This window comes from Condylostylus longicornis, unplaced genomic scaffold (assembly GCF_029603195.1).
Source record: "Condylostylus longicornis isolate FDR11 unplaced genomic scaffold, ASM2960319v2 ptg000040l, whole genome shotgun sequence".
In the NCBI taxonomy this organism is placed as follows: domain Eukaryota; kingdom Metazoa; phylum Arthropoda; class Insecta; order Diptera; family Dolichopodidae; genus Condylostylus; species Condylostylus longicornis.
The window spans coordinates 7504069-7529331 of record NW_026578009.1 but is presented as its reverse complement, the minus strand read 5'-3'; the positions used below and the strand labels follow the sequence as shown (position 1 = coordinate 7529331).

Below are 25263 nucleotides of genomic sequence, written 5' to 3'. Positions count from 1 at the left end.
TCCCAAATATTGGCAACATTCGCTTTTTCAAAAAGATTTTACATCAAAATATTCAATCAAAATACATGCATAATTACAAAAACTATACATACTAAATGTGGTTTTAATAATAAATACATGCACACACATCACATGTACTTATTTTAAAATTCATATTGCATTTAAAAATTTACGAAATTTTTTTTTATTATTATTATAAACGAACTTGAAATTATGTAGCATATGCACGCTAAAGAGTCGAATACTTTGTTATTTGAATACAAAAAAAAAAAATTAAACCAAAAAGAAGAAAACTTCAAAAAACACCACCAACATTAAAGGCAACAATAATTTCATTCAAACAAATATAAAAAAAAAATACTTAAAAATTAAAAAATATTTTCTAAAAAAGGAAAAGAAACTAACAATAAATGAAAATACAACAACAATAATTTAGTTATGTAGGTGTTGTTATGTGTTGTGAGTATGGTGTAGGTAAATGTGTTGTAGAAACATGTTTAAGTTTTCTTCTTTGTATTTTTTTTTTTTAATATTGCTCAGAGTTAAAAAAAATTATCAAAAAATTATTATCGACCGTTCCAGTATAATATTGCCACAATACTATAAATATCGTACCTACAAAATAGCTCTGTTGCAACACGAAATGCAAACTATGGGGAGATGGAAATATGCATGCTCCTATCTCTTCCATTTTGCGATAGTCGGGATGTTTTTACCATAATATTTAAAGATTTTATAGAATTTGATCTTCATGGAAACTTTGGGAAATTGTTTAGAAAACTCATGGTTTCTGAAAAAAAAAAAATTGAAAAGGGTTCGATTTTTTCAAGTTATAATAAGGTCTCGGCGAAATCGAAAATTTTGTTTTCGGAGACTTTTGTAAATTAAACCTGTTTAGCCCCAGTTCCTAAGCGAATCGCTTTTGCAATGATTATCTATTAAATACACGGAATAATGGTGTGAGGTAGATTTCGAAAATTCGTGCTGGCCACATCTCTATCTAAACATATTGGAAAGACTACACAACCTTGATGGATTTGCTAGTTTATTTTATATTTTAAAGTCAAAAACTTTGATTCTTTATTATATTTATTAAAATTGTACATATTTCGAATTTTAAATTTTAACAGAAAAAATTAAAATGTAACGCGGTAATTGAAATGATTTCAAGAACTTACAGTCTGGGTAATACTCTATAAAACCCTGTTACGAAGAATTTAAAATCAATCCGATTTCTAGTAACAAAATTAAGCTTCAGTGATACACAGATATCACATAATAAGAGCACATTTCAAGAGCACATTTCAAGAAATAAAAGATAAGGGCCAAATTTTAAGTCCTGCCTCTACCGAAAATTCAATTTCCCATGCCTGACATTTTCAAAGACTTTGATAATTTACTGTTTTAACAATCTCAATTGATATATTAAATTTTTAAGGATATTTATTGATTACAATTCTATGTGTAACTGGCAACCCATATAGTAAAGCTCCAAGTCCAAGTTCACATGACTGTACACACAGACCGGCTAACTGACCAACATCTTTCCAAAAAAGAAATTTATTTAAACTGAACATAAAAGAATACAATTCTAATGAAGACTTGACATGCTAAATTTGGTGCCATCTCAATAAACCATATAGAAAATTATTGTATTTCTGTTCGCTATTAAAATCTGTAAACTTTCACTTACTTCAATTTTCTTTGAATTTTATTAAATTACTTACAAATTTGAATTTATCTTATGATTCCTCCCAAATTGAAAATTACGGAGATCCTGTTCAAAAGGATTTTATAGATTGCTTTTGGTTTCATACACAAATGTTGTAATAGCTCTAAATCTTTGATGTTTAAGTACGAAGTACAGTTCAAATATAATGTATCTATAAGTTCAGAAGCCGAAGCATGAAATTTTGTCAAATTAAATAAGTTCAGTTAAATGCTAGTGTACATTTTGTTATGTTCTTTCTTAATTTTTTCGTTATTCACTTTTAGTGAAGTTTACGATACTCTTGATTCAAATGACCAATAGATAAATGTATACAACGAATATAGCAAACACCAGCAACAACAAAACAAAATTTTGTAGTAGAAAATAAAAAATGTAGTGTGAGCACAAAATGTAGTAAAAAATAAAGAAAATTATATTTAAAAATTTTAATAAATGGAGTATGAAGAACTCAAGGTGGCATAAAAACAGAAAATGATATACAAATCATTCAACATATAGGTACATACAACAAAATATATTTACATACTCATATTCATGCATATTTACTGCAATACAACAATATTTTAAAGAAAATTAAAAAAAAAATAAAGAAAAAAAATGAATATTTTTCCCCGTTCTTCAGCTATTTTGTTTTTACTTTCTTCTTCATTTTTTATTCATCTTATATTACAAATTTATCCTTATAGTCTATAACATTATTTCAATATAAAAATAGCATTAAAAATATGAAGAAGAAACAAAAAAAAAAAAAAAAAGAGTCCAATTTTTCACCGCCGTTCATTTTTTATTTCTGTTTTTTTTTTTTGTATTTTTCACATTTTACTACACTTTTGTTCTCTTACTGTTTTTGCATCTCTCTGTTTTATGATTTTCTATAATATATTTTTCATCTACATAAAAAAATTTTTTATATGCACATTCCCATATACCCGGATTATATTTTTTTTATATATAGATACTAAAGTATAAACGGTCCTTTTACCTTATACCCTACTAGACTTTTGTTTATTAGTAAAAATATAGATGAATATCTTATATAATATATGAATGAATGTATATGGTGTAATAATTTTCATATATTAATGTATATAACGGTAAATTTATATTTTAGTTAAAAGGCAAATACACACATAAAAGCCTTTATATTTTAGCCTTAGCATTTTTTTATTCTCCTAAAAATGAAAAAAAAAAAAATCTTCATTTTTTTTTCCTTTTAATTTCTCTTCTTTGAACATACCATTTTATGCTATTTTCCTATACTGACTACTGCCCTTTCCCGAAAATAAAAACCATAAATAAAAAACACAGCAGAAAAAGAAAACTTATGAAGAAGAGCAACAACAGAAAAAAAAAAAAATTTTTTTTTTATATTGTAGAAATCAACACCGCAGCAACATCAACAGCAAATATAGCAACAAAATAATTTTCATTTGTATTTGGGAAAATACAAGAAAAAAAAAAAACCAAAGGGATTTTCAAAAACAAAACAAAAAAAAAACTAAAAACGTCACAACAACAAAATAAAAATAGTCAAAAAAAAATTTTTTTTTTTTTTTAATATAACAGTAACAGAGAATATAACTGTAATAAATACAAAAAAAAAAGAAGAATTTTAAAATGGCAAAAAAAAATTTTTTTTGAAACAATCAAAAAAAAAAAAAAAATTACGAACTTGAACCCCTTCTATATTACGAGTAGAATGTGTTTTCCAGATTTTTATTATTTTTTTATTATTTTGTTGCCTATATTCCAGTCGAGTTTTACTAGATTTTGGTGATGGATCGTATTTTCTATTTAATTAATATTTAAAATAATTAACGATGACATTGACAATTGAGTTCAAATAATAATAATAATTATGAAAAAATGTGAAATGTATGATATGTGACGGTGACAAATGACAAATACGATGACGACAATAACTGTTTTGATAGTAATATTTCTCTCAATAAGAAAGTATTATGAGAAAATGTACCAATATAATTTGATAATAGTGATAAAAATTAAATAATTTTAATTAATTATTTTACCTGTACAAAGTGAAAAAAAAGAAAAATAAATTTAAAAAAAAAAATAAAAATAAAAAATAGTGCGAAAAGGATAGAAAATTTAATTACAAAAAATAATATAAATACAAATTTGTAAAACTGAACGTCAAGACTTCTTTTGAAAATTTCAAAATTTTTACTTGTCAGAATTCTAATTTCATTTTTTTTTTATTTACTATAATGTTTTCGAAATGGGAATTGGCAAAATAAAAAAAAACAACAAGTTTTAAAAGTGTAAGAACCATATATTGTGAGCGTCATCTATTTTTAAACACTATTACTAATATAATTGTTATTTTTTTATTTTTATGAAGTGACGTTGTGAATTTTGATTTAAAATTCTTAAGTTTTTAGTAAAATTTTAAAAAATAATCACAATAACACCAAAAAAAAAATTTCTGTGAAATTCAATTTCTAAAATGTAAACATGCCACGTGATGCCATTTTGTTTTTCTTGTTGGAATTTTTTTATTTTTTTTTTTGTAATACAAACACATAAATTCAAATTGAAATTGAATTTTTGAAAATTAAATAAAAAATTTTTTATTTTTGATAAAAAAAAATTTTATTTGAATTGAGTCAATCGAGTAATTTTCGAATTTATTTAATTAATTTATTAATTAAATAAAATTTGGATATATGCAGGGAATACAAATTAGGTTTCCCTGAGTCCAAAATTAATATTACTTTTAACAAATATATTCAAATATATTCACATATACTCCTATATTCTGCTAGAAGGTATTGTGTGCCGCTTACTACCTTCCGATTCTGTCAGATGTATAAATTGTTTATTAATTTTCAAATTTTCCCTATATGTATTGTTTGTCATCTTTTTTTTTTTTTTAATTTTTGTCATAAATTTTTTTTTTAAAGCGGCAACTCTTATAGGCTCGATAAGTCTTCAAAAACAACAACAGTAATTAAAAATGCGGATAATTATATTAATATCACTACAGTTCACGTGTCTTCATGAGGTATCTAGCAAATTTTGAATGACGGTATAAACATACAATCTACTAAATATTGTGTGATAGCTTTTATAATGATAAAAATTTATGCATATATTATGACAATAAAAGGTACTACATAATTGCTTTGAAAGTCAAATAATAATTCTTTGGTGTACTATCGCTTGGGTATAAAAGACAAATCGTATGAAATGATATTCAATTTAATGAATACTTTTTACTAAATTTATTAATTTTTATTCAACTGGCTTCCGAACACAAATTCACGCGCTGTTTAATTATTTTCAAATCGGTCACCAATACAAATTCCATATATCATAATTGATCAACAGCATACCTACTAGTTTTCATAATAACTTCGAATTGCTTACAAGAAATTGTCTAGCAATTTTTTTCCTTTTTTTAAAATTAAAAACTCTGACACCTAACACCTAACTGAAAATGAAATTATATCTTAATATCTTTTTAATTGTATTTACGATAACATTAATAAGATCCTTCTAATACTCAAAAAAAAAAAAAAAATCAGCAAACCTCCACTTGTTTTTCTCTATAATCCACTTTGCAATACATAATGCTTGTATATTCCATGAATATAGAATACATAATTGATTAATCGATAAATTCGTAGTAGCTGCGAAATATCCTTTTCCAATTTTTTTCCTATAATGTTCCATTAACCTCAATTTCAACATGGATCAAGTCGTTTAAATTTTATACTAACCTAGTACACGAAATATTTTCTATATTCAAAATAAATTTCTAATCTTTTAAATGCATTTCCCTGCTGATACGTACACGCTGTACATACGTACACATTAGCCTCTCATGTTAATTTACTTGTTTATAGTCTCATTTTTTTTTTTTGATATTTCGCGGAAATTCAAATTATTCTAAGCCCACAAAAAGAAAAAAATATATGATATTTTTTTTACCTTTATTTTTTTCTTCCCAAACTTTCCTTATGTTTGAATACGAACTTAAAACTCAAACCATTTGCCTTTCAACCTATCATGCACATATTGAAAAATTGAATTTGAATTGAATAATTTTTTTTCTCGCAAAAAGAAAAACAAAACGAATTGAACCAAAGTATACCGTTAAAGTATGACTAGAAAATAGAAAAAAATCTTACGTCACTGAATTAAACGTCACAACGGGGGCTAAAGCAAGAACAGAAATACAAAAAATAAACATACAAAATGGGTAACAAAACAAGAAAAAAACCAACAAAAACCAGACGGCATAAAGAACAAAAAAAAAAATAAAAGAAAAACAGAAAAAAAATACAAACAAAGCATACTCGTGTTGTATTAGAAGAGGGAAAAATCACAGACTAAAAGGAGCTTTATAAAAGCGAAAGGCTATTTAGAGGGTGAAAAGAGAAAGTCATGATACAAACAAAAAAAAAGGGATGGCAAAGGGATGAAGCGGAAAGGTATAATAAAAGGGAGGCAGACAACGAGACAATTGTGTGTGCCAAGTAGTGTTCATCTTCTTGGACCATTTACCGTTACTTTTAGTTACGGTTTTTTCCCTATTTCTTTTGTTTATTTTCTTTCTTTCCTTCTTTGGTTTGTTTTGAATGTGGTATTTTTGTTTTGCATACGGTTGTTCGTTTGTTCATCCAATACAAAAAAAAATCTTAGCCAACTTATTTTTTGCCGTTCACCCATTATTCAAGCATTTTTTTTTCTTTTTTTCTTTTGCATTGCATACCCAATTTCGCTTTTGTTTTCCCTATCATTTCTTTTGCAAAACGCTTCGGTATTTTCTTTTTTATTCCATTTTTGAATATTGCATTTGCTTAGCGGTGTCCTATATCGATTTTAGACGATTAAAAATACCAGAAAAAAAATTTTGTTTTTCATTTTTGTTTCACCCATTTTTTTTTCCTTTTTTGTCTTCTGGCTGCCGATTTTTATTATTCTTTTTATTTTATTTGAAGTTTTATGTAAAAATTTTTTTTGTAAACACCTGGATACATTTGAATTTTAAAGGCCTGTTGATATTTTCTACCGACAGCATTACATATAGCACGGAAGGTATTGGGAACGTAACAGAATTTACAAGTCAAGTTTTATGCGTATGCCATAGAACAGCATAATAAAATTAATTTTGGCGAGATGTCATTCTATCGTTCTGTCATGGGCTTCTGTGTTCTCCTTGGTTGAATGAAAATAACTGACTTTAATGATAATGTATATTTAAGTTTTTCTTTATGGATGCTATGAACTTTTGTGCAAACAGCCCAATATGTCGACTGACGTTTTACAGTAAGAGATTTTTTTTATCTTCTTGAAAGTATTTTGAATAGGAGACTACGAATTGTGAATTCCATTCAAAATACGTTTACAAAAGTTCAGTTCAGTTCTTTAATAGACATACACCAGAATATATTTAAAATATCCGAGTGTAATGTATTATGCTGTTCACATCAGTAGCTTTTTTAAGAAACCATAATTTTGTGGAAATTTGCCAAAACAATTGGCCAATTTGGCCAACTTGAGTTAATGATAAAAATGAAATGCCTAAGAGTCAATCTTTGCTTTACCAGCATTCAATTAACAAATTAAGAAATAAAAATATTAATAGTTGTTGAAGCCATAACCAGATAATCCTAACTAATCAATTTTACAAAGTTGAAGAACACGATATTATCTTATCGGGTTATACAAATTTCCTGATATCAAGTTTTTGCTAATTCAACAAAATTATGCATTCATTAACATTGTGATAATGATTGTGATATTGAAAAGTAATGGCACATCATGAATTTAGTGAAATTGATGAAGGATGGCAGACTTTAATAACTGATACTGTAGAAATTCTGAAAATGTAGAAGCACGAATTCTTGTAGAGATATAGAATAACTTATTAATTGTTTTAATGTAAGAATTTTATTAAAGTATAACATTCTCGAATAATTCTTCTTGATATTTTAAATACATAACTACCGTCTTCGTATTTATATAACTATATATTCATGCACATAACACATATATACATAGAATGTGAACAAAACGATGAAAAATGAAATTTGAGATTATTTTTATTCTTCTTTGTATAATACTAAATTATGTACCCATACACTTACTTACAAAAATATTCTTAAATGATAAGATCTAATATAATATGAAGACATAATGTATATAGTGTAAAAAAAATAACAATAATGACATATGAGCATTTTTACCTTCACATAATTTTAAATTCACATATATGTATACCAGTTCTCATATAATATACTTGTGTGTTGAGGGGCTAATCGTATCTTTTTATAATTTAATAAAAGTTTTTTTCATAGCTAAGAATATGATTTTTAAACTGAAATATTTTTTACAAAATGTAGATATAAAATAATATTTAAATGTATTGTTTAAAAGTACACTCGTAATATTATATATAGTGAATCTTGTATTATACAGTAAAATCTCCATACATTTTCAACTGAGAATATCTTCATAATCCGCCCGAATTCAAGTTTCTCATAGAAAAATCCCAATTTAATAAGACCACCTTCATATTCCACATATCGATCACTGTCCGCTGTCCTAAACAAATTCTCCACTTAGACAATTAAAAAAAAATTTTATTTCATTATTGGTTATTGTCATCATTTGAATGAAGCAAAAAATGAAATTTTCCATTAAAATTTTGCAAACAATAAATTTTTTTAGTCACATTTCTTTTAATTTCCTATATATGCGAACCAATTCCATATATTGTAGATCATTTTTCTTTCGCCCTTGAGTATAGTCAACTTATCGAGGTTTTATTGTATTTTTTAACATTTTAAATATTTTACTTAATATATAAAATTACTCTCATAATATACGTACTTAAATTTTAATAAAAAATTGTCATATATAACATTGATTAAGGTGAATATCTCATATTATGTATAAGTAACAAGTTAATCTGTCTTATATTTAAGAAAATCTTTCAAGTATTGTATGCAGCAGTATATAGTAAAAAATGAAACTGAGAACGGAGAATACAGGCAAATATTGTTAACATAATATACTTCTCTTTTTTTTCAAGATCAATAAACGTATAGTTTCTTATTGCTACCTTACAATAAAAAATGTTATGTCCACTTATATAATATATTAATGTACATACATAATACGAGTATAAATATGCATTATAACATAATTTTTAAAATAATATTGAGAGTAGGTTGTACATATACTAACAGATCCCTATATAATTTACGTATGTATACACACGCATATTTTAAAAACTAATAGAGCATACAACTTGGGTTCATAATAATTGTACAGGATTTTTTATGAAAATTAATAATAATAATATAGGGGAACCAATAATAAAATATTTTGGAATATAATACAAATACCTACATAATTTCTATATACAAGATTTATAAAATCAAAATAAAATAAAAATTTGAAAACTCTTCAAAATTGATCAATAATAATTACTTATTGCATATCATAAGGACAATTTTGTTTTGAATTTATTCTTATTATTATTAATTTTTAATTTTCCTCCCACTCATATTTTTATTTATTATTTATTTATTATTTTTATTATTATTATTATTTTAAAATATAGAAATATTATGTTCATCCATCTCTTTCTTTTACATTATAGTTTTGATCTTGTTTTTTTTTTTGTTTGAAATTTTTTGACAGAAATTTGAGATAAACAAAAAAAAACACAAAAATTATTATAATTTTTTATTTTATTTTTTTTTTTTTTTGTATATTTTCTCTTTTATCATCCTTATTTTTTTATTAAGGATGTCCTTCTCATTCATTTATACAGAGTTAAAATATAATATAAGAGGAGTTAATAATTATAACAGTTTTAACCGTCGGTTAATCAGTCATTTAAAGATTCTGATCGTGTAATGTTCTCTTTACTTTTTCTTTTTTTTTTGGAATTAATTAATCAATTATTATTTAAATAATATAAATGAGAAAATTAATAATTGTGATTAAAAATATTAATAAAAATTTTAATTAAAAATTCAAGTTTTTGTAAATAACATGTTAGAACAAATTATTAGAGTAATATCAAAAATAATTTAAATAAAATATTTAAATAATTCGATGATTAATAAATTATTGAATTTTATATTAAATGATTTACTAATTAATGCTAAATTGTTGTTCATATTTAAATTATTATTAAAATTTATAAAGAATGCAGTTTTTGAACAATAAATAAACAATTTTTGAATTAAGTGAATTGCTAAATTAACTTTTATTTTAAAATTTTACATAAAACATTAATTATAATTGAAGTGAACTATAAGTGAACTAATAATTAAATGAATTTGTGTAAGATTATTATTGAAATTTTGAATTTGAATAAATAAAATGAAATTATAAATACAATCTTTATAATGACATCATAATTTAAAATTTTTATTTGTGAGTTCGTATAAATAATAACCATATTTATAATAAAAAAATTTTTAAGAAGAAGACAATTCAACATTAATTTAAATTTAAAATGATTGTTTTTTCAAAATTAAATAAAATTCAGTTTTAATATTTTGGATTTTAATAATTACAATAAAATAAATAATCTATTATAACAGTTTTTACCTTATAATTAAATTACATAATTAAGATGTGCAGTGAATTTTTTTTTTTTCATTAAATTCATTTCTCCTTGAACTATGCAAATAAATACAGAAATAATAGTGGAAAATTTTTCATATTTTTTATTAAATATAAAAATTTAAATTATTCAATATATCTTTAAATAATATTTATAAAAAAACTGTAATAAAATAAAACTAAAATTGATTAATAACGTTGAAAAATTTATACATGGAAAAGAGTAAGAGTATAAAACTAACAGTAGAATTATGTAAAAGTTATAGCTCAAAAAAAAACACATATCTTGTGAATAAAGTATATTTGAATTCCAATATCCAAATACAAAAATGAAATAAAAGAATAATATCAATTTTAATTAAAATGATTTTAATTAAATAATTTTTAATATTTAATTTTTCATAATAATAAAATATATGTAGGCATAACTGTTATTGTTGTTATTAATACAGTTATTGTTATGGCAATACGCATAAATATAAATAATTTAATATATCACATGTTTTCCGAAAAATTTAATTCAAAACAATTTATCTAAAAGTCATTCTTCGTAACACCATAACTTTTACCCTTATAGTTTTAAATTAGACCATTTTGTAATTTCTTTTTATTTTGTAATATGCTCATATTCTGTGATTTCAATATTTTTTATTAGTATATTTCATAAATATTTCAAAATTTTGAATAAAATTTAGCAATTCAGTAATTGGTAAATCTTAGCAATTGCGGTAGTCAATAGATGCAAATTTTTTGTTTTGATTTAATTAATTAAAATAAAAATTTTAGTTCTAAAGAAAATTGTTTTTAAAAGTATTCTTCTGTCCAAAAAAAATATGACCTTAGTATTTTCAAATTAATTATAAAATTTATTATTTTTATTAATTAATAGATTCAAAAAAAAAAAATAAAAATATAAAAATGGAAGAATTTTTGTAAAAACCTGTGTGTATTTTCTTGTGTCTTGTAACAATTAATTTTATATTGCCAAAATATAATTTTTGTATTCCATAAATTGTAATAATTATTGAATTCAATTAGTCTTATTCATAAATCAATTTAAATTTAATTTTTCATTTCCGATCTTAATTAATTCGGAATTTGTACCAAAAAGTTATTCACATAATCGCCAAAGCATTTTAAGAAATAAAAGCTTTTGTACTAAAAATAAAAATATACTGCAATAATAATAAAATAGAATTTTTTTTAATATGAAAAATTTTGCATATTATTAGGCTTAATAAAATTCTTTATATAGTAAATAGTTTCGAAAATATTCCAGAAAACTTGCGAAATTTGAAAATTTATTTTCTACTCGATTATAACCACATTCTTAGAATACTAAAAAATTTAGAAACTTTTATTTTTAGCCAGGAATGAATTTAAAAAGCTTGCAAAGAGCAAATATTTTAATAAAAAATCATAATAATTGTATTAATTACGATCGCAAATTCAATTACATAATATTCTCTTTTTTGATACTACTAAAATTTAATTTACCGAAACTAAAAAAATTGAAATTTTGATTGATCGTTTGGTTTATCGTAAAATATTTTTGAGATTTTTTCTAATTAAATTATTAACAATATAAAATTTAGTAGATTTTTGACACACTAATTCAAATGCTCTACAAATTCTGATGAGTCCATTGTAATAATGAAAAAAATTTTGTAAAGATTTCTTTTAAGCCACATAACTAAATAATGGACCGATGACCAACATAAAAACTTTGAACATTTTAGTATTTTTTCCAACATGGCGCATGTAATTTTGTTTCGATTCAGCGGCAAGCATGAGACTCAATTGTGATCAAAACTTTTGATCAAATATTTTGCATTTATTGTTTTTTCTTTTTAAAAATCAATCAATATAGAACTGTAAAATCATTAAATTTCGATTTTGTAAAAAAAAATTGCTTCGTCAAAAATTCCTTGCCACTTTTTCTTTTGCTATCTTGAAAATTAACATAAATAATTCAAAGAAATAACAAAACTTACTTTTAGTTACAAAACGTAGAAAAAATTGGCATTTTATGCACAGCCGCTATTTAATACAGTGTATAATACAAAAAATTGAATTACATATTGCTAAAAAAAACAAAGCCAAGAACAAAAAACAAGCAGACACATATTTCATAAAAAACTTGCAAATGTTTGTTAGAATCCAAAAGAGTCATTCTAGATTTTTCTTTAGGGTTAATAAAGAAAGTCATTGTAGAGTTCATTTTAAAGAATTTTAGGACGAATTTTTTTTATCATTCTAATCTACTATTTTAGCATTCTTTCAATAATGGTAATATTTTTTATTTTTTTTGCTATTTGTATGAAATTCTTACAAAAAAAATATTAGATTTTCAAATTTTAAGTGCTCTAATATACTAAGAAAATTTTTAAAATGCGTCTTATTTCTTCAAGTTTATTTTATTTTCCATTTAAGAGTAAAGTGATTTTAAAGAATTTACAGCGGAAATTATAAAATTTTTGTAAATCACTTTTAGAATATAATTTGAAGAAATTTTAAATTCCATTAAATATTTTGCTTTTTTCTAAATGAAATTAAAAGTAAGTAAGAGATTCTCCATTTCATACGGTACTTATAATAGTTTCTTAATTATAGAATAAATTATAGCAAATCTATATTTTTAAACATGAATCCAGGATTTTTGTTTTAAACAAAACTCAGTTAAGAAGAAAGAATTTTAATTTATTAAGCATGTATAACGATTTTATAGCCTACAAATTAAAATTATTCGCAGCGTTAGAATTTTTGCAAATTTTTCTTTTCTTAAATTGTGTTTTAAAACCAAATTTTTATTTGCATCATTATAGTGTGACAATGAATTGCTTTCTTCTAAGTATATGTAATATTTTCCTGTTTTCCACTCACTCAGGATCCCAAAAACCGAACCAAATTCATGTTAGTTTTTGAAATCAGTTTCCTAAAGATCTCATATTTAAATATTTATTTTAATTGTACAAATCATATGTGTTTTATTACTTCAATTTTGTGTATTATTATTTTTTATATAAAAAGCTTGTTCCACACTAAAACTGTTATAGCCTATAAAATGTACTTAAAATTTAACGTGTTCATTACATTTTTCGATATTCTTATATTTTCTTAATATTCATTTCTAATATAATCAACAACTTACAACTAATTTCTTCTATTTTCTTAATTTTATATTTTCAATAACAAAAACACATACACTGTAATAAACAGTACTGTCCAGTCACAGTTTACAAACAAAACTTATAAATACACAAAAACAAACAAAAAAATATTTTCAATTTTTCTTTTAAACCACATTCAATAACACTCAAGGCAAAAAATGAACACATGAGAATAAAAATCAACGGGAAAATTTTTTTTTTCAAAACGGGAAGGAAAAAAAATATAATGTGTGTGGAATTTTCTTTAAACCTGACCTATCTTAAAAATGTTTACATTAAACGTTACGACAATTATGTGTCCCGATTTCTTCTGTCCCCTCACTCTTCTCTCTGTTACTTATTATTTGATTGTTTGCTCTTCTTTGTTGCTCCCGCAACTCCCTACTACTCCCTCTTTGCGATTATTTAACTGTTTTCTCTTTTTTTTTGCATTCTATTTCCCCCCTATACCTATAGGAAATTCCTTAGAAATGCTCATAATATTTAAATAAATAAAACGTGTATTTAAATTGCAAAAAAAAAAAATAACTGTGAATAAAGAATAACAAAGAAATGAAAAATCCTCGGCCTAATATTCTCAATGTTAAGTAGGAAAAAAAAAGTCATTCACATTTTCGCAATCTTCTTAAAACCCCAACTGATTCATAAATATATACACGTTCGTTACCATTCTCATCGTACTCATATTCCACCCCACTGAGTATAATAGTGGCTGTTGACTTTCATAAGAAATGGAGGAAAACAAAAAACATGAATAAAAAATCAGGAAAAAAAATGTTGTTATCCGTTAAGACAATACAAATTTACTGTTACAACACACATACTTTTTGTTTTGCTTTCTTTCTTTCATTTTTGTTTTTTTTTTCTTCGTTCTCCCTCTGAATGCTTTCTAGTTTTTTCTCATAAGTTTTTTGTTTTATTTTTGTATTCCTTGTCTTTTTATTCCTTGGAATTTCTTTAACCTTCAACGTATCGTTTTTTTTTTGTTTTTGTTCTCCTGTCTCTGTTTGTTTGTTTCTCGTTTTTTTTTCCTAATTTTTCTTTTGAAATTTTTATTTTCTTCTTTCGTCATAGGTACTGCTATCAAACTGTTTTCCATTTCTTTTTATGCGATTTCATATGTTAGCTTATTTGTAATATAAGAAAAAGGAAAATTTAAGAAAATCTTTTGGAAATTTATTTTTACAAAAAGGGGGGAAAATAAATGTTAAAAGGATAGTAAAAAAATTTAACAGGATCTACTTATTGTCTAACAAGGAAATGAATTAAATCGTTTTGTTTTTATTTTATTTTTTTTTAATAAAATTGAATAAATTCTCAACTTGTAATTAACAATTTTTTATTCTTAACGCTTAAATAACTTGTAAAATTAAAATTTCTTGTCCTCGTTTTCAGAAAAGTAAACTTGTAATATTATTTATCAACGGTTCTGAAATATATTAAAATAAACCTATTTCTGGTAAGATTATGAGAGTAAATCTTACTCATCTCTTACGAAAACCAAAATATGTTCATCAACATCATCGTCACCATGACGGTATATTTAAATGACAAAATCAGCTTGTCGCGTTATTCATAATTAAATATACAAATATTTAATATATAAAACCTTGTACTCTTATATATCATACGGATGTATGATATATAAGAGTATGAATAAACCTTACAAATTAAGAAATAAGAAAAAGAAATTTTACAAACCTTTATCAACACCTACATAACCTCAAAATTAACTTAAGAAATAACAACAAAATTTTATATAAAGAATAAAGAAAATATTATGGAAAAATAAAAAGAATAGGAAAAAAAAAATAACAGGAAAAAATAATATTAAAGACGTCTTCTTCTCTATATGGTCCCCTATAAATAAAAATATAAAATTGTGAAAAAAAATTTAATAAAAGTATAAAAATTTATAGAAGAATCGCTATAAAGTAAAAAAAAAATTTTTCCATAATTTTTTCATGTATTGAGTAAGAAATCACCTTTTTCCCCCGAAATGAATAAAAAAATTCTTATTCCTTTTTCTTTTATAATATTTCTGTATTTTCTATGTATCCCCCCCATATTCTCTTTACTCAAATTAATTTGCATTGAAATCGCATATTCTTATTTTCAAAAATATTTTTTATTATGTTCACATGAAATAGTTTATTCAAAATCGAACTCGGAGCAATATTCGATTGAATGATTAATGCTATAATAGGCAAGATTTGCAATAATTACAGAATTTTTGTGCATATAAATTAGATACTCTTGATTAGAACGATTATAGAAAAAATTTCAAAATTACTTTATAGAAAAGAATTATGCATAATTTCATCTACTATTTAAACTCGTAAACATTAATCTCGTATAAATTCCATACAATTTTATTAATAAATATAATCAAGATTACGATATTGATTAACAAAAATTGGTTTTTGACAATTAAATTGCCATTTATATAGTATTCATTGTACTTATTTAAAATTATACTCATTATCTCGTAAGCTTTTGTATGTATTTGAAAGGGGTAGAACGTAGGCTTGTAGAGCCGAGATAATATTGCACCGCGATCACGTATAAGGATCTATTATGTTCCCTTTCTTAGTGCGAAACATGTCCTACAGCACTCGCTCATAACCAATCCTTCTATTGAATTCAAGCACCTTATGAGCCCCGCAAGACCATATCTCCGCCGCCGCGAGAGAAAAACACCCAAGTTGAGAAGGGTAACATTTAAGATTAATTTACAAACAATTGAAATTTATCGCAAAACACAAATATTTTGTATTACAAATCTCCCTTATAATTGCAACTTGCACGTAAGATTTCAAGCTAAATGAAGAATGACGATAGCAAATTATGATAGCAATTTTCAAATACTTGCATAAAGGTAACACTATTCTTTACCTATAGGTTAATGTCTTTATTAGTCAATTGAATTGAGGAAGGAGAAGGAAATAGAAATCGTGAATAAGTACTTCAAACGTTAAATAAATGCATTCGGTAGATTCATGTACACTATTTATTTCTTAACCGGGTTTGCACCATGTTTTCAAATATCAATAATTAATATACCATTTCAATATCGTATCATTGCCATTCGGAACATTGTATTCAGGATCAAAAAAAAAACATATGTAAACTTTCTTATTTCAACCACAATCTTTATTTTTTCAACAATCTCTCAAATTATCCAACATTAAAACATAATAAGTAAAAAACGACTAAGAAAATCATAAAAATTTAAGACGAAAAGACAAGAATCCTTTTTTTTTCCCAATTTCTCATTTCTTTATTTTTATTTCTTCGTATTTTGTCTCTATTATCCACTCTCCACCCCCTTTTCGAAAAAAGGGCGCAAAAATGAAGGAAAAAAAATCAAAACAAAACAATAACAAAAAAAAAAAGAAGAAATGAAACTGAAAAAAAAAATCCTTTTTGTTGTTTTTTTTTTTCTACGTGAAAAAAAATGATGAAAACATGGAAAAAAAATCTCAAACACATCGAGAATAAAAAAATCGGTGTTAGTGGTAGTTTTTTGTGTATAAAAATTTTTTCGAAGAAATTTTTTTTTATTTTTACTTTTTTCTTTTTCTCCTTTTCTTACTTTTTTATGAATTTTTTTTTTATGATTTTAGTTTCCTGAGTAAATGAATAAGGATACTTTAATGGTAAAGAAATAAAGTATCTATAATAATTTCGAATTCGTCTAAACCAAAATAAATTTAAACTGTTTGTAAAGATGAAGTGTACTTCACTCATTTAAAAATTTCAACATAAATCAAATTTAAAGAGATTTTCGAACAAAAATAACAAAATATTTAAAGAAGTGGTGGTTATTTTGCAAATGTTAGTAAAACTATTTAAAGGAAATTAATCTTACTTTTTTCATTTGTAACTTAGAGGGCATAGATTACTAGTAGTAATCATACTGAATGAACAGAATTTTTTTTGTTTTTGAAAGAAATCAAAATCAAACCTCGCTTTAAAATTTCATCAACTCGTTTAGGTTTTCTAAATTCAACAATTAAACAAGTAACAACTGTATTGAGTCGAATTTTAATAATTTTTTATTTTATTCCAAATTCAAATTCTTCTTGTAGTTCATTTACATTTTGTCAAAATATAGTTCAACTATCCGAAATAATTCAGAAGTGACCGAAAGAAAGAATTTTAACTTTACAATTATTGAATAAAAATTTTTAAATTATTATTTCTCCAAATCTTATGACAAATTAGCAAAAATAAATTTAAATTACAAAAACTAGAATTCTAAAAGTCTAAGCTAAAGATTCGATTTGAAATATATATTTATGGAACTAAACTTCAACAAAATGAATAGCTAGTTATCTTATTTAGATTAATGTTGAATTATCGATGATGGATGGATTAATTTCTAGAAATTTTTGATTTGAATAAATTGTTTTTATCTAATATTATGTTATCCGGTGATTTCAAAGAATTTTCTTTTAATTCTTAAAAAAGAAATGAAAGCTTCAAAGAATATCATGAATGAAAAAGAAGCTATAAACTGTTGCAATTTAATTTCATTGGCAACTTCGCATAACAATATTAAAATTCTTGTCAAAACTCAGCTCAAATAATATGCTTGAAGCCAAAAATTAACTGAAGAAGAGAAAAACGATTATGATGTCACTTAAATCACAAAATATATTGATCACTTATCCTTGTCAAAATCAATTCGGTTCAGCAAACCAAAATATTTAATTTTATGTGTTAAGTATTTTGATTTTACAAAATTTTCATAATTAATTTTATTCAAATAATTTTCTTTCTCTCATAAAAAGTTAACAGAACCCTACTATTACATTTTAATTCTATACATTTTTATTATTCATACTACAAGGTATCAAATTAAAACGATTACGTCCACGTTTATACGAGATAAAAACAATGATAACAAAGTTAAAGCGCAAGATTATCAATATTAGCACTATTTAAAAACATTCAATGCCGACAAAAAAAAAACAAAACACGCAACAATTTAAATCTCACTTTTAACACGACGTATTTAGAAAAAAAAAAGAAATCAAAAAAAATATCTAATAAATCAACAACCTCTAAAAATAACTAAAATCTAAATCAAATACCACTCTAGATCACAAAAACAAGAAGTACAAAAAAAAATTATTCACATAATCCACAACAAAAAAAAATGAAAATGGCAAAAAAAATAAAGGTGAATAGGGAAAAAATGCTTTAATAATTCTAAAACAAAAAACTGATCCTTAACCCCATGACATAATTCATCAATATCACCGTCATCGTCATCATTATCATCATCATCATCATCACCATCATAAAAATCACAAAATAAAAAAAGGCAAGGAATATAAAAACGAAAAAAAAAAATCGTATATAAACTCTTATACATTTTTTTTAATGTTTAATTTTTATTTTGTTTTTCTTCTTGTTTTTACTTTCTTCCATCATATTCTTTCAAGTTCTTGTACTTTTATATTATATTTGTATATAAAGTATAGAAGGAACTAAATAAAAAAAAAATATAAAAAATGGAAAAAAATTTTCTGAAAAAAAAATTCTAAAAAAAAAAAAACCCTCTAAGGTACTTTGTCTCTTTTACTACATCGTATATGCCACATATACTATAATCGGAATTGCCAGATTATGTAGATCTAATATCTAAACAGGAAATCCTATAATCTTTAATTTGCAAATTTTTATATATAAAAATTGTAACAATTTCAAATCAAACATGTGACTATTGTGTTGGGATGATCTCACAAATTCTTCTTATACATTATTTCATTCACCGCTATATACTTTACTGTCACTCATCTGCATGATTATTATTTCACCCACCATTATTTACTTTATTATCACTCGACTGCATTAAGATGGCTAATAAATAAATTTTAAGAGAGGAATTTTGAAATTTCAACAAAATTTTTGATAATTTTGAAGTTCAACACAATTATTTTTTTTTTTACAAAAAAAAAACATTGAATAGCAGAATTTTTCAAATTTTTAAAGTAATGCGCTCATACATCCATCTGTATGATAGCATCTAAATAAGCTATCAAACACTTAGCATTTTTTTTTAACAATAACAGTTTACAACTTTTAGTTGACACTATTGACTTAACATTGCTATCAGTTTACAAGAAAAAAATTCGAACTGTTTGATTACTTGCTTAAATACCAATATTAAGTTAGATGTGCGAAAACATTCACATTACATAAAATGAAAAGCAAGCAATCAATCAAATAGTTTTAATTATTAGAACTTTATTAAATAATTAATTACAAGTCAGAGTAGAAGCAATCGATTTGTGTTGCCTAACAATAATAGCTAGCAGTTTCCAAAAAAAAAATTAAAACTGGTTTAATCAATCAAACAAACAATCAAACCATTTTTAATCATTTAGTTGAATGCCTGTGCTTTCATACAAAAAAAAATTAACACAACAATTTTTTTTTTAAATTAAGACAAAAATAGCAAAATATTTTTTTTTACAGATTTGGCAATGCCGACTAGAAATAAAATTAAGAAAAAATGAAAAGAGAAAAAAAGAAAAAAAACAAAAATTCAAAACATTTTTTTCCTCCATTTTTTTTTCAAATTTTTTTCCATTTTCAATAAAAAAAAAAAAATACATAAAAAAAATGGAATTTTTTTCCGATTTTTTTTTTACTGGTTTTTTCTATTGGAAGAAGAGTAAACGAAAAAAAAAATGTAAAGCAGAAAAAAAATAACGGAGACTGCACTCAGTCTTTTTTTTTTCTTGTTTTTTTTTTCCTCTGAATAGTATTTAGTCGTCCTTCAGTATCGTTGTCGTATAAATAGTCGGTTGGCGGCATCGTTCATCGTTAACGCTTTAAGGATACAAGAACAAAAAAGAAAAAATCAATTTTTTTTTTATTTTTGCTTTCTTCCTTGTTGATACGATTTTCCTTTTTTTTTCCGTGTGTTGATCCTGTATTTTTATTTTGAATTTTTTTTTTTCAATTTCTTCGTGTCGTCCTCTAAGCGATTTCAGTTCAATTCCAATTCTTGATGTAAAAAAAAATAAAAGCTGTTTTAATACTTGTTGTACGGGGTATTTTTTTTTTTTTGCTCTCTATTATTTGACTTTTTGTTTTTTCTTATTATTTAGTTTTTTTTTTTACGACGTGCCCCCTATAAATACTTACTTACTTGTATACATATGACACATATATAGATTGGGGGCTATGTGTGTATAAAATTGTACATATCATCCGTCGTCGTCTTCGTCGTCGTCATTGCCGTCTTTACAAAGAATTTGTTTTTTTTTTTTTTGCATTCTTTTTTTGCTCTTTAATATGTCCTTTAAAGATATATGTGGCGGTGGTGGTTAAAATGTACAATAATAACAGATGAAAAAACAAAAAGAAAAAAAATATATAACAAATTTTATGGTATTTAGAAAACAAAACATAAAAAACAAAAAAAAAAGAAAATAAAATAAAAATTATTGTTTTTTTGCTTTTTTTTTTTCTATGGCACATATAACGGTCTTCTATTCCATATATCAAAAAATAAACATTGTTTAAAAAAACAAAAACAATTGAGAAAAAAAAATCGAATTTATAAAGAAAAAAAGCAATCAAAGTCGTAAAGAAAAGAAAAACAAAAAATAGAAAAAAAAGTGTAACGGTGAAGAAAATCGGAAACGGAAACATAGAAATCGAGTGTGTGTAAAAATGACAGGAAAAAATTTCATAATTTTTTTTTTTGTCTTTCAATTTAAAGAAAATAAACAATACTAAGACAAAAACAAAAAACACTTAATAATTACAAACCCACAAACAAAACAAAAGAAAAAAGAACAACTGTCGGAATTTGAAATTACAGTGGAACTTTTTTAAAACGAACCCAAAGCGTTGTATATCAAAGCATTAATTAAACCCAAGACAGTTTTTATGAAATTGGATTTTTTTTTTTCTACCATATTTTTTGTTCCTCAAATTCTTGAATTTTTTTTTGATCAAATATTAATATCGTATTCGAATTGTGTTGTCGTAATCGATATTTTGTTGTAAAAATTAAAAAAAAAAATTATTAAATTCGACCACACTTATATAAATAGTGTCAAACTTGTGTTCAACTTGACCTTTCATACACAAGTTGATTGAAAGTGTTAAAAGTATTGGTCAAAATAAATTCTGTATGCCTTCCATATTGCACATAAAGGAAGAGAATTGAAATAATTTTTACTCAAAAATTATAAGTGCTTTTTAATTGAATTTTACATTATTAATTGAAGAGGTAATTGGACAAGATTGGATCTCGTCTTCTATTAAGTTTCTAGCTATAATACTCTTATAGCTAGAAACTTAATAGAAGACGAGATTGACAGTGCATATAAGAGTAAAGTAATAAAAAAATTAATATTTTTATAATTTGTTAATGAAAAAAAAATGTTACGATGCAAATATAAGTTAACCAGTTTGTCCACTCACCGCTTCAATTGTCCTTTTCCCTTACAAAATTAAATTTCTATTCAAAATTGTAAAATCATAGAATATTTTTTTTAATATTCTAAGGAAATTTTTAAAATAATTTTAAATCCAAAATGCAAAAAACTTTCACAGAAACCTGTTAAAAAAAAAACTATAAATTTTTACGACAAATCAATATTTATTTAATAATTAATATAAATTAAAGTATTTCAATTAATCTAACATTAAAAAATTAAAATATTTTATAAACGGTAACTCAATTATTCAAGATTTTAATAAGAGTTTACAAAATTTGTTTAAAAATTAAAATTGTGATATTTTTGCTTTCAAAATGAAAAATTATAATTTTAGTACTTATTTTCGTTAATTATTAATACAATACAAAAGTCATGATAAAATTTCTGATTATTGACAAGGATATGTTGAACATATGCCTAATTTTTAAAAATACTTTTCCGACGGTACACTCTTCTTTGCACACAATCTTTAAAAATTATATGAATGTGAAAAATTTCAATGAAATCAAATAATTTAAACAATAATATTATGCAATTGTACTAAAAGTTTTTGAAAAGCCCAAAAATACTTTGAAATTCATTTTAGAGTTCAAGTACCACTATAAGTGTAAACGGAAATTTATTCAAAATTAGGAATGAATTTTTTTGAATTTGACTTGAGAAATGTTGAAATTTTATTGAATAGAATTTTTTTTTAGTTGAAAAAATCTGTTTTCTCGTGAAAATCATTTACAAAATTTTACAAAGAAAACACCTTCATAGGTTTAAGAGACACACGTGTTGAGATTTCTGTGTAAATTGATTTTAAAATTTAGATATTGTTTATAATTCTGGTGTTTTACCTTAATCCTATTTTGATAAGTTCTTGAATTAATTTTCTATAAAGAACAAATCAACGTTAAAACAGTTTTAGTTTATTAACTATAAAATATGTATTGTCACCAATGTATGGTGTTAAGAAGACAATATGTGTTAAGAAGACAATAATTTCTGTGATCCGATTTTTTAGTTAAATTCGTAGATAACAAGAGCTCAATTATTAAATTTCAAGAAATTCTGTTAATTACAGTTCCTCAGATATAGAAAATAATATTAATTGGGTTCGTAGTAAAACTTCAGGTGGTAGGATCCAATTTCCTCAAAAAATTAGGCGTCTTGTAGTATTTCTTTTTTTTTTCAAATAAATTTAGAAGTGTTCAGCTCCATAATATAACAATGAATTAATCAAATTTTCAAAAATATTTCAACTTTTTTAATTTAACCAAAAAAGGGTTATTATAAATAAATTCTATCGCCAGAGCGAAGCATTAAATATTTTACATTTCTTAATTATAAAAAATTTTTTGAAAATTATCAGTACCGATAAGAAATTTTTATTAAACCCATACGTTTCTGTTAACTGTTTCAAAACAAAGTAACTTTTACTATTTAATCAAACACAATAATTATCAGGCGAAATTTTTAATTTGTTGCGTTATCACACTACTTTCCTTTGTGCCCCCGAATATATTCTTCATGCTCATGCGAAATTCTTTATTAAAAATTATATACTTATATTATGTACATTATATAGAAGCTAAAGGCATATATGATACGTACATAATTCCAATGAATTTCACCTTATAATAAGGACCAGTTAATGGTCCTTAATATAAGGTGAAATTCGATTTATATAAAAAATATCCAATTTTTTTTTTTTTTTTTGGTATCATTAACACCATAATCGAAATTTATATATTGGAGGAAATTAACATAAACTCACTGTTAATACAATAATGGTACAATAACAAGTATATATACACAAACCACAAAGTAGAAAGGAATGTATTCATTCACTTTACAAAAATACCATAAGGCAATGCAACAATTGGTTTCCTTTAATCACACATAATAACATTATCATTTATTTTAAAAATGATTATATAAATCCAATCAATTTTTAATACCTTCATTATATTATAATTGTGATGAAATCAATTCACCGATTTATACTCAATTAAATTTTAAATATCATCAACATTGGAACTCAATGGTATGGTTGACTGAATGGTATGGTCATGACAGAATCAATTTTTAATTAATAAAAATTGTTGTCAATAAATTTATATTGACCTTCGATTGAAATGCACATTTCAATTCAAGTAATCTTTTGAATTAACAACATTTCAGTTAAAAAGCAGTTAAATTAAATAGGAGCTACTATGGTTGACAATTCCGCTCATTATATTATTGAACGATTAAAACCCGTGTGTTAATTAAAATTGAAAGGATTAATTACTTAAAAAGTTTTAAAATATTTTATTGTATTGCACAAATTTAAAATTAATTTTAATTTGACCTAATAAAATTAGAATATATTTAAGCTCTCATTAATTACAAAATTCGGCAATCGAAAATTTTAAACATTATTTAAACTCATATTACTAAATTATTGTATTTTAATATTTAATTCAAATATAGAAAATAATAAGTTCATTGAACGTAAACTCTATACTAGTAAATACTAATAAACTCATAAGCAATACTAAAAAAACTCTGACTCTCACTAACTCTCAGTTATCCTCCTTTTTCTATCTCATCAAATGATGACGATTTTGCTAGGCAATCTGATAGTCACATCTGATACTTGTGCGTCTAAGCGATAATTATTTCAACGTTTTCAGGTAATATTAATTTGCTTGGCAATTGATGCTGCGTCTAAGCAATCCGTCTGATATATAAAAAATATTTTTTATTTGAAACACACAATTGTAATACTGTACAATTTGTATGGTCGGCTAACTATAATTGTCATAAATATTATATTAATGCAATAGGAACAATGTGTTCTCAAGTGTTCTAAATAAAAATTAATATTGAAAATTTTATTAAAGCTTAAGAAATAGTCTTTTAAACCGCACTCAATTCACTAATAAATATTTTCATTACAGCCAAGCTATACCAGCTCTATTTCAGAGATATGAAAAAATTTTTAAGAAATACCTCCTTCTCTTTGATCTATTTACGGATGCAGGTACATTTTGCCTAGACAATTGTATGATAATCACAGCTATACAATAGAATAATAATAATAGAGTTAATATTGTCAAGTGAGTTCTATTGCCAAACATGCGCATATTTTTTTTATATTATAGAATTTATAATAAGAAGTTAATAGATAATACTTTACCATTGAGGCTCAGAAAGATAGTTAGGTCGTTATTATTTTAATCGGTTAAGCATATCGTCTTAAATCTGGGATATTTACTTAAAATTTCAAAACCGATATTATTTTTAT

At 24.0% G+C, this 25263-nt stretch overlaps 1 protein-coding gene across 6 annotated transcripts in view; it reads left to right on the top strand.

Annotated features, from left to right (window-relative positions):
• LOC129609563 (zinc finger protein rotund) overlaps positions 1–25263 on the top strand; it is a 143158-nt gene that overhangs the window by 101531 nt on the left and 16364 nt on the right. The window contains exon 1 of one of the 6 annotated variants that reach the window (XM_055521548.1): positions 20908–21200. The exons of 4 other annotated variants lie outside the window; for them this stretch is intronic. The gene's annotated coding sequence lies outside the window, so the exon portion shown is untranslated. Of the gene's footprint in view, positions 1–20907; positions 21201–25263 lie in introns of those variants that run through there. One more of the 6 variants, XM_055521549.1, reaches the window with a different exon arrangement.